This window comes from Piliocolobus tephrosceles, chromosome 3 (genome assembly GCF_002776525.5).
Source record: "Piliocolobus tephrosceles isolate RC106 chromosome 3, ASM277652v3, whole genome shotgun sequence".
Taxonomy (NCBI): domain Eukaryota; kingdom Metazoa; phylum Chordata; class Mammalia; order Primates; family Cercopithecidae; genus Piliocolobus; species Piliocolobus tephrosceles.
In genome coordinates, this window is record NC_045436.1 from 180,080,103 (window position 1) to 180,095,266 (window position 15,164).

Sequence of the window (15,164 nt, forward strand, 5' to 3'; positions counted from 1 at the left end):
GCACCCTGGGAAGTGTAGGCGCCTCGACCCGCCACTCAGCCTCGCTCCCCAGCTGCCGGAAGAGAGGACTACAAGTCCCAGCATGCCCCGCGACCAGCGCAGGCGCAGACGGGCGACGGCGTCTGGGGCCTTTCGCAACCGTTCTTAGATCTCTGCAGAGCTGTCGCCGCTGCCTGAGGGGCAACCTGGGGATCGCCGCTCGCGGAAGCCCGGGAGTCGCTAGGAGAGCGGCGCAGGGAAAAGCGAGCTTGATGCAGCTCTTCTTGAGTCGTGGAGCTACAAGGCGCCTGAAGACTTTCTGGGCCAACTCTTCTTTCTCAGTTTACAGAGAAGGAAACTGAGGCGGGGGGCGGGGCGCGGGCAGGATTAGCCAGTATCTATCGGCGAGGCTTGCACTGGTGGGGATTCCTGCGCAGGTTTCCTGCCTCCGGGCCTGGGCTATCCGCGCCTCGCCACCCACCCCAGGCTCCCGTCGCTCCTTGCCCGCTGGCGTCCAGCTGGGAGGTGCACTGGGAGAGGTGGCGCGGCTCACTTCGGCACAGTCCCAGCCGCAGCCCCCATGGTGACAGGCTCCCCTGTGACATCAGGCGCCCAGCACAGGGCGTGGACGCGGGTGCAGGAGAGGGAGTTGGAACGGGGAGGAGCAGGGGTCCCCACTGTGTGCCTGGTGCTACAAAAGGCGAGCTGCAGAGAGGTCGAAAGGAGCCGGCCAGCACAAGGATGCCCACCGGGCGCGGAGGGCCTGGGCCGGAGGAGCATTTAGATGCAGAATCGCAGGAACCTGGCATGGAGAGAGAGGCCAAGGACTTTTGGCTTGAGCCAGGGCTATTTGGAGATGCTTTCAACAAGGGGAAGAAGATTGGGCACAGAAAATGTAGACTGAATGGAACACTGAGGCAGGAGCAGGTACTCCTCCCCTTCCCTCAGCAGCAGCCATCTCCCCCAAGAGGGGCCAGGACGGGAGGCCGGGAGTACAATGGCTCAGGGGAGAGCTGAAGTCCTGGGGAACCAGCCCAGCCCCACACACCCTAGAAATCCAAGAGGCCCAGCTAGGTGATTCTGCCCGCAGCTGCAGGGTTCCCATGCCAGTTCACTGGGATCTTGTGCCACGGAATTGAGGGGGCGCCAGATCTAAGGATCAGTGAGCTAATATATGCCGTGACCCAGTGTGAGTTGAGATCAATAAATGTCTTTGCTTTGCTATTATTATTCTCGGTGCCTAACATAGGGCCTGGCACAGAGCGGGCACTCTGCAAATATCTGTTGAATAAACGGAGAGAAGGATAGAGGGGAGGGGAGAGTGCTGGCACCTGGCACTCCTGGATCATAACCTGAGAGGTAGGCCAGCTACTCACCTGCCATAGGGACACCCTGCTGCCATTTGCCCTCTAAGGAACTCTCTGTCAGGCTCCCCCACAGCCTCTATTTCCTCCCTCTGTGTTTGCAAAGTCTCCTGCGAACCTCCCAGGGGTGCCATGATTTCCCCACACAGCCTGGTGAGGACAGCAGGGAGCCCTCACACCTCTCTGCCAAGACCCTGTGAGCCAGAGGGTGGATGTGGGTGCCCCGTTCCAGACTGGTTCCAGAGCTCAGGACAAGGGGCTGAGGAGCTTTAAAAGTTCTCAACCTGGAAGGGCCTCGGGGCCATATGGTTCCAACATCTTTCACAAGGGCAGAAACCAAGGCCCAAAGACTTCCTGCCCCAAGTCACCCAGCAAATTAGTGACAGAGTGGGGCTTGAGCCAGGTCTTGTCTTTCCTTCCTGCACGGTGTCTGCTGAACTGGGACTTCAGAGAATCTGCTGGTTGAACTGAATCCACTGAAACAGACTTTGGTTCTCTGTCCATGGTACTACAGGCCAGATGTGACCTCAGGCAACTTGCTTGCCCTCTGTGTGCCTGAGTTTCTGTATCCTTCAAATCACAGTGTATACATACCCCTTAGGATTCTCGAACACCTTTAATATACTGGGCTGTCTAGTCCTCGTGAAGAAAATAGACAAATCGTGTCACAAGTCACAAGATTCATTCTAGAAAAACATTGCCCTTCTTATTTTTTAGCAGGCCTGGTGGGGTGTCAGGGGGTCTTCAAGGGGCTCATGGACACAGGGAGTCCCCAAACATGTCAAACCAAGGTCCTTTAAAGGTTCATTAAACGGGGACTGGGCGCAGTGGCTCACACCTGTAATCCCAGCACTTTGTGAGGCCAAGGTGGGAGGATTGCTTGCACTCAGGAGTTTGAGACCAGCCTGGGCAACATGGCAAAACCCTGTCTATAAAAAACACAAAAATTAGCTGGGTATGGTGGTGTGTGCCTGAGGTTCCAGCTACTCTGAAGGCTGAGCTGGGATGATTGCTTGAACCTGGGAGGCAGAGGTTGCAATGAGCCATGATTGGACCACTGTACTCCAGCCTGGGTGATAGACCCTGTCTCATGAAAAAAAAAAAATTATTAAATGTGCATTTAGAGGAGGGCCTTGGGGGGTACCTTGGGGGGTACCAATATGGAAGCAGGAGCCCCTGCCCTCCTCCTCCTGCCTCAGCTCACATGCCCTGCACCACACAGGAAAGCCCTGCAGTGACCCATACCCCCTTCCAGCAGGCAGGGGGTAGAGACCTGAACTCCGGGGGACTCCCTTCTACCTCCATTGCTTATCCAGGTTCCCCTGGCGGCTCCCATCCCATTTCACTGGGGATCCTGTCAAGCCCCTCATAGGCGGGTGCCCCAGGCAGTGGCCTCAAAGGCCCCAGGCCCCATCTGCCCATTTCCACGCCCACACTTTCAGCACAGCCCTTGACTGTACCGCTCCTGCCTGAGGATCTGCCTGCTTCAGTGGACTGTGGACTTCCCTGCTCTGCAGACAGGAGTCTTACAGAAGGGAAGCAACTTGACCCAGGCTTCTCATTCCAGGAAGCACTAGGGGGAAAGCGAGAGCTTTCCAAGGCACCAGCTAAAGGGCGGGGTTTCCTTTACTCCTCCTGGTGCCCCTGGTTGGAGGCTTCAGGATGCACCCCTGGACTGGCCTCCCTGGGACGCGCTTTCAGGCACTCCGCCTTCTTTTGGGATTAGGAGACACTTAAAGGTGATAGGCCGGGCGCGGTGGCTCAAGCCTGTAATCCCAGCACTTTGGGAGGCCGAGACGGGCGGATCACGAGGTCAGGAGATCGAGACCATCCTGGCTAACACGGTGAAACCCCATCTCTACTAAAAAATACAAAAAACTAGCTGGGCGAGGTGGCGGGCGCCTGTAGTCCCAGCTACTCGGGAGGCTGAGGCAGGAGAATGGCGTAAACCCAGGAGGCGGAGCTGGCAGTGAGCTGAGATCCGGCCCCTGCACTCCAGCCTGGGCAACAGAGCAAGACTCTGTCTCAAAAAAAAAAGGTGATGTGTCCACCTTTCCCCTGCTCTATGACGGGGTGCTCTGGGCTTCGGGGAGGACAGCAATGTTATGGGGGTCTGCCCAGGGGCAGGCCCAGGGCCAGCAGGAAGGTGACAGGCCCGCAGGAGGCCAGAAGACAATGGTCGGAACCCCCAGTAGGGCATTCCAGAAAGAGGAATCCCCTCTTTCTGAGTGTCCTAACCACTATTGTGGGATGTGAGTTGTTCCAGCAGTGGAGGGAGTAGAATGCAGGGAGGGTAGCCCCAGGTCTGTGGCCCACCGCGCCCCAGGCCAAGCCATTGGAAGCCGAACGCTGCTTCCCTGGGGCACCAGGTTTACATGTGGGGTCCTGGACCTGGTGATAGAGGCAACCATAAAAAAACAAAAAGGCGGCCAGGTGCGGTGGCTCATTCCTGTAATCCCAGCACTTTGGGAGGCCGAGGCTGGCGGATCACAAGGTCAGGAGTTCAAGACCAGCCTGGCCAACATGGAGAAACTCCATCTCTACTAAAAATACAAAAATTAACTGGGTTTGGTGGCACACACCTGTAATCCCAGCTACTGGGGAGGCTGAGGCAGGAGAATTGCTTGAACCTGGGAGGCGGAGGTTGCAGTGAGCCGAGATCGTGCCACTGCATTCCATCCTGCATGACAGAGCGAGACTCCATCCAAATAAAAAAAGAAGAAAAAACAAAAAGGCAATTCAACACAAACACGCACTTTCACAAATGTCTATTGAAAACATAAAGCCAGGTGCTTGGGTGAAGAGCTCTGCCATGGTGTGTGTGGGGGATACTTTTCCTGCATGGCTGAGCTGGGTGAGGCTTCCTAAAATGTGAGTCCTGTGACCACAGGTAGAGACTTGTTCTCTTCATGATAAATGCCCCCACCACAAGCACAGGCACCGGTCACTGCTCTGTGGCCTTTAAATTGCTTCAAAATTAGGATCGTTTGTCCTGAAAAAGCTATTGCCCTTTCAGAGAGTGTGAAGCTCTTAGAAAGTGTAGAAGGACACATGCTGGATGGGGTTGGGGGCTGGGGCAGACCCCACAGTGCCGGCCTCACATGGACTGGGGCAGGTAGGGCTGTGGGTTTCTTGAGGCTGGGCCAGGAGGGGCCAGGAGGGAGAGGGGCCAGCATCCCATGGGTTGGTGTCTGCTTTAGGGGCCAGGGGAGCCTCCATAGAGGGGTCCTGTCTAAGCTCCAGTGGGAGCGACTCCAGGCTAGCTCAGAGGTGGAGGGACGTGTGACACTGCACCTCAGAGCTCCCAGGGGCCAGGCTAGGCAAACAGTGACGGCCAGGGCTGCTGTGTCCTGCAGCTCTGCACCAAGGCTCAGAGGACTCTGTCATTGTCATTGTATCATCATCATCCCAATGTCACAGATGGGAAACCTGAGGCATTCACTTACCCAGTTGCAAACTATGACCAAGTGGAGCAGGCAGGACGCACACCAGGGCCCCGCTGAGGAGACAGCCCGTGGGCTTCAGCCCCATGGCCCTCCGGAATCTGTCTTCCCCTCCAGGGGGTATTCAAGAGGTCAAGGGATGAAGCTGGGAGTCGTGGGGTTCAGTGTGAGGTGCATGGCCAGGGGACCTGCTCCGCTGGGCCCAAGCCGTGCCAGGCCTGCTGCCCCCACCCTGGGTTGCTGGGAGTGCCCTGTCTTCTCCCGGACAGCTCAGGCTCACTCTCTGGACCTTGGTGGAGATCCCCCCTTGGACAAGCCTAGCAAAGTCCTCTAGCAAAGTCGGGTGCCACCTCCACTCCCCCAGGGGGTCTCCAGCTCAGAGGAGAGTGCCCACTGAACTGCGGGATCAGCGGGTACCCGCACTGCGGCTGCCACTCCCACTCAGCAAAGGAAAGAGGTCAGACCTGCCTGAGCCCCTTTCCCGCCATCCTGACCTCTCCCTGGGTCTGCTGGGGCTTCCCACAAATTGCTTCTCCGGAGAGCAGCACGGTGTGGCTGCGCTCACCTGGGGCCTGATCTAGAAAGAAGGTGCCCGCTCTGGAAACCCAGCGGTGTGGAAACCCAGCAAGTCAGAGATGCAGGGCAGCAGACAAAGCAGACAGCGTCCTGAGGCCGTCAGGGGCTCTGCACTGTAAGGGAGCCTCCAGGCTTTCTCTCACCCAAGCGGCAGGATTCCTTGTTCTTTCTTTATCTCTAAACACAGTCCAGGAATTGATTGACTTCACAGCCAAATGGAGAAACAAATGAAATATGATTTCATTGTGGGATCTTTCCAGTTGCTCAATAATTTAAAACCACGCCATATGAAACCAGGAGTAAAAATAGCATGTGACTCATGGCTTGGAGCCTATCTCTCAAGCATGGGTCCACACACCTGGATTTTCAGTTAGGTCAGGCCCAGCCTCACCCTCACATGCCCATGCCTTGCCTGACGCCTCCGGGTGGGTCAGGAGGGGAAGCGTAGCTCTGGGTTACACAGGTATCTATTCTCCCTAACACTTGATCTATGCCACAATTCCAGCTGCCCAGTTAACTCAGAGTGGTTTGTAGATTTGGCAATGTTTTGCCATCACAGAAAACTCACAAGAGATGGTTCATTACAAGTGATGGAAGGAAGCAGAATGTATAGGCCTGATTCGGGAATATGACTCACACCATGCAAGGCTTGGATGTGGCTGGTCTTCCAAAATCCCTTCCTTTGATTAAATTTTATTCCTGTGCAGGAGAAACAGATGAGGAACATTAGGAGCACCTGGGAAGGAGTGAGAAAGGGAGAGCAGAGCAAGGAGCAAGCTGGGAGGTGAGGGGCCACATCTGTTCAGCACCTACTGCATACCTGCCCCTGTGCTGGAAGTGAGAGATGAAAAAGCTCAGCCTGAGCAGGCAGGTGCATGAGTCAGCCGCGCTGCGAAACAGAGGACCACAGGCTTTCCCGAAGGGGCTTGAACAAAGGCAGGGCATCTCTCCCGGCGCCGGAGGCCGATCTCTGCACTCCATCTCTGCTGTCACATGGCATTCTTCTCTGAATGTTCCCCTTCTGTTCTCATAAGGACACTGGACCTAGGATGGAGGGCCCACCCTAACCCAATACTGTCTGACTTCATCTTAACCAGTCATGTCTTTGAAGACCTGATTTCCAAATCAGGTCACATTCCCGAGGGCTAAATCTTGGGGTTAGGACTTCAACATATCCTTCTGGAAGGTACAATGCACCCCACCAGAGGGGACCACCATTATTGGACCCCACAAGGGGCATGATCTTCCAGAGCCATGGCCTGTGGGACCTGGGAGGAAAACTGCAAGTCTGAGGGCTCCCAGTTGGGGAGAAGAAATGGAAGCCCAGAGAGACAAGGTCAGATGGGGCCAGGTCCTCAGGAGGCCAGAAGCCACAGTGCTCCCCCAGCCATGTGACCCTTGGTTGGTGACCACGCAGGTACACAGCCCTGCAAGGGACCCAGAAGTCAGCCATCCCTGACAGTGAGAGCAGCTCTTGTCCTGGGAGGGCAGATGGGTCCTGCCAGAAGCCTGGGCCTGGCCTTGTTGGCCTCACCGGCAAGCTCAAGTTTGCCCCCCAGCTGCTGATCAAGCAAGACATTGTGTCTCTTCTTAGCAACTTTGTCACCAGGTTGTGCTTCCCAGAGCTGCTGTGTGGGCATGGAAAGGATAAGGTTTTGAAGAAGCTTAATCAGGAGGCCTTGCCTGTATAACTTACAAAGTGCTTGTTCCACGGGCCTCGCAATTGGGTGTTCCCTTGAGATCATGGTGCTGAGTGTCACCCAGTCTTAGAGATGAGACAGTGTAGGCTCACCAAGGCTAAGAAATGTGCAGTCAGCTGGATGGGGCTGGACCCGGCTCCCTGAGATGACCAGAGCAGGGCAGTCCCCACTAGAATTTCTTCTTTCGCTATGGCCAAGCTGCTTGGAGCAGGAACTGTGTGGTTTGATGATAATGCTAATAGTTTGATAACAATAAAATGACTTTAAGTAAAGGAGATCACCCTCATCCAATCTGTTGAAGGCATGAAGAGCAAAAGCAGTTTCCAGTGGAGAAGAAAATTTGCCTCAAGACTGCAGCACCACCTCCTGCCTGAGTTGCCAGCCTGCCTGCAGATTTCGAACTTGTCAGCCGCCACAATACCATGAGACCATTCCTTAAAATAGAACCCTGTTTACCTATCAATTGTCCTTTGTACCTGTCTGCTTACCTACCTACCCACCCATTCATTCATCCATCCACCCACCATCCATCCATCTACCACCCTCCACCCATACATTAATATATCTACCCATCTATCCACCTGTCCATCCACCTATCCATCCATCTATCCATTCATCCAGTCACCCATCCAGCAGCCATCCATCACCCATCCATCCATCCACCCATCCATCCATTTACCTATCTGATCATCCACTCACCCATACAGCCATCCATCCACCACTCATCCACCCATGTATCCATTCAGCCATCTATCTGTCACCCATTCACCCATCCATGCATCCATCTGTCCATCTATCTACCCATCCACCACTCATCTACCCATCCATCCACCACCCATCCACCCATTCATCTATCCATCTGTCCATCCACCCATCCATCCATCTACCTATCCGTTCATCCACTCACCCATACCGCCATCCATCTACCACGCATTCACCCATCTATCCACCACCTATCCACTCATATATCCATCCATCTGTCCATCTACCTATCCACCCACCACTCATCCACCCATTTATCCAACACCCATCTACCCATCCATCTATCCATCATCCACCCACCATCCATCCATCCACCCCCCCATCCACCATCCATTCACCTATCCATCCATCCACTCTCATCCACCCATCCATGCATCTGCCACTCATCCACCATCCACCCACCATCCATCTGTTTCTATCAGTTCTGTTTCTTTGGAGAAGCCAGACTGATATACTTTCCAAATCTATAATTCCCTGGGCTCCCTGACACCATGACTTGAAGGCCCCTGGCTGAGCTCAGCCTGTCCTAAGCTCCTCCCAGCCCCAGAAATGGCACCTGCTGCCACGCCATTGCTCTCCCTGACACCTGAGAACCCCTCTGGGAGGCTTCTCTTCCTGCTCCATCACATCAGTCCAACCTCAGGTCCTGCCTCCAAGTCCTTCCACAGTGTAGTGGGACACACGTGCAGGCACCTTCTCCTGCTCTCTTTGCTCCACTCTCCCCACCCACGTTCCTTCTTCTGCAGCCAGAGGGATTTGCTAAATTAAAGCAAATTCCACTCCATCATGCCCCTGCCTGCCAGGGGCCTCCCTCTCCTCCTCTGCCTGGCCAACTTCTCTTCAGTCTTTAAGGATCAGCCCAGGCATCATCTCCTCCTAGAAGTCCTCCCTGGCCCCCGGCTGAATTGGGCAACCCCCAGGTTTCCATGAGTCCTGGAACTTCCTCTTTGGAGTTCCACGTAGTCCTGGAACTACGTGGCTTGATGATAATGCTAATGGTTTGATAATAATAAAATGACTTTAAGTAAAGGAGATCACCCTTCATAATAAAAGGATAACCCTCATCCAATCTGTTGAAGGCATTAAGAGCACTTGGGATGCTGGTCGCTTGGGATCGTCATTGATTGTTTCCTGATCTGTCTCCCTCACTAAACAGTGAGCTTTGAGCGCTATGAGCTTCCCTGAGGAAAGCTGAGATTTGAAAGGGCCGAGGTAATGGGCCAGGTAAAGGATGGGGCGAGAAAATCCAGGAAGGCCTGTGTGTTTTACTTGACTTTTTGATTGCAGCACCTGGAACATTAAAAATCTAGTGTTTTTATCCTATCTTGTTCTAAAGAGTATATGCGGCTTCTTACAAAGAAAGCATTACTACAGAAAGATCTTTCTAAAAGCTGGTAAGAAAACTAGAGTTCAGGAAAGCTACATAGATTGGGAGGAAGTTGGGGCTGAGGTCAAGCCCTCGAATCTCTGCCACGGGTGGTGACACAGCTGAGGGCAGCCCCTCCTTCCTCTCTGCACTGCCAGGCAGCCCCAGCAGAGAGGAACAGGGTCAGTTACATAATTCTCTGTGTCCACAGGATTAGAAGAATTGCTGAGAAGAAGCGCACTTCCCAACCCTGAGACTTGAAGAACCTGCCCCTACAGATCCTGTGGGGTGAGGCCAGTCTGGCTTCCCCCACAGCGCACAGCCGACACAGCGTGCATCTCAGAGCACTGCTTCTGCTAACCATCCCTTCCTTCCTGTCCCTTTTCGTCACTGGATGCAGAGGCCTGGGGGCTTACCGTGCATACAGTAGGTGATGAACAAACATCTGAAAGGAACCTAGTTGTATAATGAAGTGGTATTTTTAGCATAAAAGTTACCCATAATTTCATGGAGAAAATATGTGATCATCTACATTTCTCAGGATGCCAAGGCGAACGAGCTTTTTTTTTACTTTGCTGCCCCCTGGTGGCAGACTACCCTAATTGCAGGCATACTATCGAGGATCAGAAATCCCCTCCATCCCAGCAGTGACACCCAGCCTGTAAAAAATGGGCAGACACTGCCCTCATCAAAGAGCACCCAAACATCTGCCTTCAGCCAACACAAAGGGACAGAAGGGAACGGGTAGTTTCATGTAAGATCTTTAATCACCCTCCCTTCCTGATTTCTGAGGTCTTGGGTTCAGAGACTGTGCAGGCTTGTAATTGTGATCTCATTAGGCATATGAGTGTGGAGATGGTGGGGCAGCCAGTCAGACATGCCGTAGTCTCTGTTTTTGGGTGGGTTGTTTACTTCACTCCCATTTCCCCTGCTCCCTGCTTTCTTATAGCACCCTAATTTTTTGTGCAAGGGCCACAACACCTACCCCCATGCAGGCCATGGACTTTTCAGTAAGTGAGTGACTCCACATCCAGCTCAGAAGGTTTTAATGAGTCAAAAGATGACCCCATCTCTGGAGACAGGCAGGCTACATTAGTTAACATCCCTGGACACAAAGATTTGCTCCAGGAAAGGCATATGACCCAATTCGGGTCAATGGAGTATGGCAGGTGGCTTGCTGAGAAAGGCTGGAAAGAACATCTCCACCTTCAGCAGAGAGTTTGGGAGCTGCCTTCTCTCCTGCTTTGGTTATTGCAGTGTGGGATGTATGCCAGGGACCACTTGGGCAATTTTGTCTCCATGTGGGAAGTGAGCCTGAGAGTGAACCCAATTGTAAAGAAGTGGTCTCAGAGCCCCTGGATCAAGCCAGTCCTGAGGTCCACCTACCTCTGGACTTCCCAGTCCATGAGCCAAGGAAGACTTTTTCATTTGAGCCACGTGGACTTGAGTACTTTATTATTTATAACACTCCACGAAGCCCCAAGTCATCAGTGTCTGTGATGTCACTGAAATGAATGCCAGCGGGCTTAAGTGTCCTTGGCATGGTCTCCCTCAAAATACCATGGCATTTGGATTGCTTTTGGTTTAGGCAGCAGAACACTGCAGGGGCCCTCACCCCTCACCTGCTCCCTGGCCTGGCGGGTGTGCTTGGGGGATTCCTGAGAGGCTTTGGCTTTCCTGACCCCTCTTCAGAGGTGGAAAGAAAGATGAAAGATGACACCTCTCTTTTTTTTTTGATGACACCTCTCAACTCTACTTCAGGCAAGACTCAGGAAGAAAGGGATCCCCACTGTGTGTCAGGGAGCCTCCTTACATTCACCTCACTGAAAGATGGAAGGAGAAATATGTCCAGTACAGAATGTTCCCTAGGTCCCCAGCTCCCCACCCAATGCAGGCTGGCAAAAAGTCTTGCAGACTGTGATCAGGACTTATTTACTAATGACAATGGATAGTACTGTCTATGCAACTTCCTGGGGAGGGGGCTCAGACCAAATGTCCCATTTTGCAACAAAGACAGTGAGATAATGAGCTCCTGACCACGGGGCTCACTTGTCCTTCCACACACCCCATCTCAGGACAGCTGCCGGGTGCTAGAACGACCCACCCGAGGCTCAGCCTTCTAAGCTGCGTGCTGAGGGCTGGGTCCTAGTTCCCAGGACACAGCATGTGCACCAAACCCACAGGCAGCACACAGGGCCTGGAAGCAAAGGGCAGAAGCTCCGTCCTTTGCAGGGACCTCCCTGTGACCTTTGTCCTTCAGTCTTGAGCTCTGTGGCATCAGAGGTCTTGGTTCAGGGTAGGAGGAAGGCGATGTTTCTGCCAAGGGAAGGAAAAACGTCTCTGTCGAATCTGTTGAACCCGTTGAACCTGAACCTGACTATTAATGGGCTACTCAACCCAATGGACTGGAAGGCAATGAAGAGTTCTTCCGCTGGGAGGGAGGGGGCAGAAGACTGCAAATTACCCTTATTACCACGAGAGCTGGAGGTGCGCCTTCACCATGAGAGCAGGGAGGAATGAGGAGCCTCAGCCCAGAAGCTTCACTGGGGCGTTTCTAGATTCTTCCATGCCCAGAGATAATGGTAAATAGGCAATTGCAACGACTACTGACCGGCAGACACAAATGGCTCAGGGCTCAGATACCTTAGAGCTGGGGGTATGGGTCACCAAGCCTGACCGACGGGCTGTCCAGGGTGCACGGTGGGAGTGGCTGGTGGAGGAGATGGTGGTGTCCACCATAGCCCTGGGATCACCCGCAGGCGTGGGGCCAGGGCTTGTCCGGCTGACCCTCCTGGAGGAGTCTGCAGAGATGGTGAGCAGCTTGGAGGCCCCATGGTGGGTCTTTCTGAGGCAGGAGTAGGGGAGCCACATGGGGGTGGACTGTAGGGGCACCTGAGGGGCGGCCTTCCCATAGCCCTGACCAGGTCGGGGAAACCAGCGAGGTAGAATTAGAATCTGACTGCACTGCTGCCTTGGCCACCTGCAGATGTGTCTCTCTGATTCTGCCCCTGGCTTCACTGACATCCGACGTGGGATGGTCTTGGGGCTTCCTGGCATGCCAGCCCAGTCCTGAGAGGGAACTGGCAGCCACAGGCACACCGACCCGTGGGGCATGGGAGCCTATGAATGCATGGCCCCCTTTTCCGAGCTGCAAGTGGACAATTTATTTTATTTTATTTTATTTTTTGAGACAGCGTCTCACTCTGTTGCCCAGGCTGGAGTGCAGTGGCAAGATCTCAACTAATCACAACTTCTGCCTCCCAGGTTCAAGTGATTCTCCTGCTTCAGCCTCCCAAGTAGCTGGGACTACAAGCACCCACCACCATGCCTGGCTAATTTTTATATTTTTAGTAGAGATTGGATTTCACCATGTTGGCCAGGCTGGTCTCGAACTCCCCACCTCAGGTGATCCACCCACCTCGGCCTCCCAAAATGCTGAGGTTACAGGCGAGAGCCACGTGCCCAGCCTGCAAGTGGACAATTCTAAGTCACGTTCTGCTTGGCTCCTCTGATGATCCCGACCATCAGGCCCCAGGTGTCCGCAGGGGAGAAGTCCAGAGACAATGCCCCCCCATATGGGCCTCCCTCCCGGCTCCCTCTCCCCAGCCCCACTCCTATTGCCCTGGGCCCTTTAGAAATAAACTTCCTCTTCCGGAACTGGGTCTCCAGCTCTGCTTTCCAGAGAGGGGTGTGGGTGGGGGAACAGCTTGAGGCAGGGAAGGAGTAGGGAGCAGGAACCCAGGCTGGCGGGCAGGTACCCAGAAGCCTCAAATGCCAGCTGCAGACGCTGGGCTCCTTGGGCTCTCAGCAAATGAAAGTGGCTGAGTCTTTGTGCCTGAGATGTCTGAGTAACAGCAATTACAGACTTGACCCAGGAGAGAGATGGAGAGACCGACAGAGACCACAGACACCCACACATACCCAACTGGAGAGAGAGAGGGAGGGAAGGAGAAAGACCCAGAGAGGAAGAAACAGGGAGATGCAGGGAAATGACAGGGGAAGGGACTGGGGTGGAAGGGAGGGAAAGCAGAGTTGCTGGAAGCGGAGGATCAGCCCTGCCACCCCTCCAGCCTGGGGTTCTATCGCAGAGGACCCTCTGTTCACAGTTCTCCCAGGGACATTTGGGACCTGACCGTTGTGGATACCAGGGGCAGGGCGGTGGCTTCATGCTGAGGATGGATGCCTGAGGGCATTGGGGCTCCATCTTCTCAGGGAATCCTTCAAGAGAAAGGCCAAAGGGAAGGAAAAATCAAGAGATGTTTCGCTCACATTAGCCTCCTGCCCCGAGGATCCTGAGCTCATCCCAGTTGCTGGGAGGGAGCCGTGGGAGAGTGTGCTGGGGTCCTTGCTGACGGTGAGTAATCCAGCCTACTCTCCAAATAGCCAACTATCTGCTTTCTTGCACAGAAGGAAAGGGAAGTGTCGGGGAGAAGACGCAGACACCAGTGGGCTCTGAACTTTCATCAGGGAGAGGTCCCCATGTGGGTTTCTGAGCAGAAATGCCCAGGACCCACAGAACCAGTGTCGCCATTGCCCCACTGCCACTCTTTCTCCGGCCTCACTTTTCTCGTCTTCGCGATGGGCATGTTCACACGCAGCCCGTAGGCTGACGGTGACGGTTTCGCGGGGTGAAGTGCATGAGCAGGTGCTCATGAAGCCGGCCCCATCCACACATGCAGATGGCGGGAAGAGGGGCTCCCCCAGCTCTCTGACTCGACAGCTCAGTTTCCTGGGAGTCCTGCACATCCCTGTTCCCCTGATGTGTCAACTGCCCTCCAGTGCTGGGAGATCACACAGGCAGGCAGCTGAGAACTCCCAGCTCACCCCTAAGCTGAGTGTGCCTCAGGGTCTGACCCTAACGAGGGTCCCGGGCAGTGTATCCATGGGGCACTCCTGACCTCACTGCAAAGGAATCAAAGCTGAACAGACATGGGAACCCCAGCGCACACAAACCAGACAGGACAAGGACCAGACATCTGAGTTGTTTAACCAGCTCCACCGCCTGCCAGGAAAGACACTGAATTCACAAAGACCTGTTTTTAAGAAGTGATGAAATTACCTTTTATTTTTGCAGGGGTGGGTGAGTAAATGGATGGACACACAGGATAAAACTCAGAATGGTGAGAACCCAAACAAGGTAACTGTTACTGTATATAAAAGTTTAAAAAAGAATAGTACTGAAACAACGCTACCGCCACATAAGCACCCTCCTACGCCGGGCACACGGCATTCCCTTAGGCTACCTAGAATCCTTCACTGAGCCTGTACCACCATCGCCCTTGCACAGATGAGGAAACCGAGGCTGACTCGGGGAGGGGCCTTCCCAGGGTCACGGAACTGGAGATGGCAGTGCCAGGACTGGAGACCAGGCCTGCAGTGCACTCTGAAGGCGCATGGTAGGTTGAAGTTGCTCTGCCAGGGCGAGTCTGGATTCTGGAATGTTCATCCACTACACCAGGGTCAGTACCTGCCCACTTGTGCCCTTCCTCCTGGGAAATCACTCCCCATAGCTTACTAACCCGGGCCTTCTGCTGCAGAGCACACCCAGGGGGAACTCAAGCTACCTGCTGCTGCCCATAGCCAAGGTTGCCACACCTGGCCCTCGGAGCTGGAGGTCGGGAGCAGAGGTGCCAGCCAGCCTGACAGAAGGGACTCTGGGGGCAGGGCCAGAGGTGAGGAAGAGTGGCTATCATAGCCCAAGGCTTAGCCATGCCCTGCCTCCCCTCTCTCCCACCTTTCTCGGGTTCTCTGGGGCCCCTTCCTGGCCTGTGGCCTCCTCCCCAGGCTGGGTTTCCTGGTGGCCCTCTGGAGTGCAAGAGACCCAGACTAGGCCGACTAGACCGCCCCACACCCCGACCAACTGTGACACCCAGATCTTTCCTGAGCCCTCGCCGCTCCTCCTCCATAAAAGGGAGCTGGCACTGGCCTCGCAGGGCTGGCAGGGGCAGAATGGCGCAGGAGGAGGGGCTTCAAT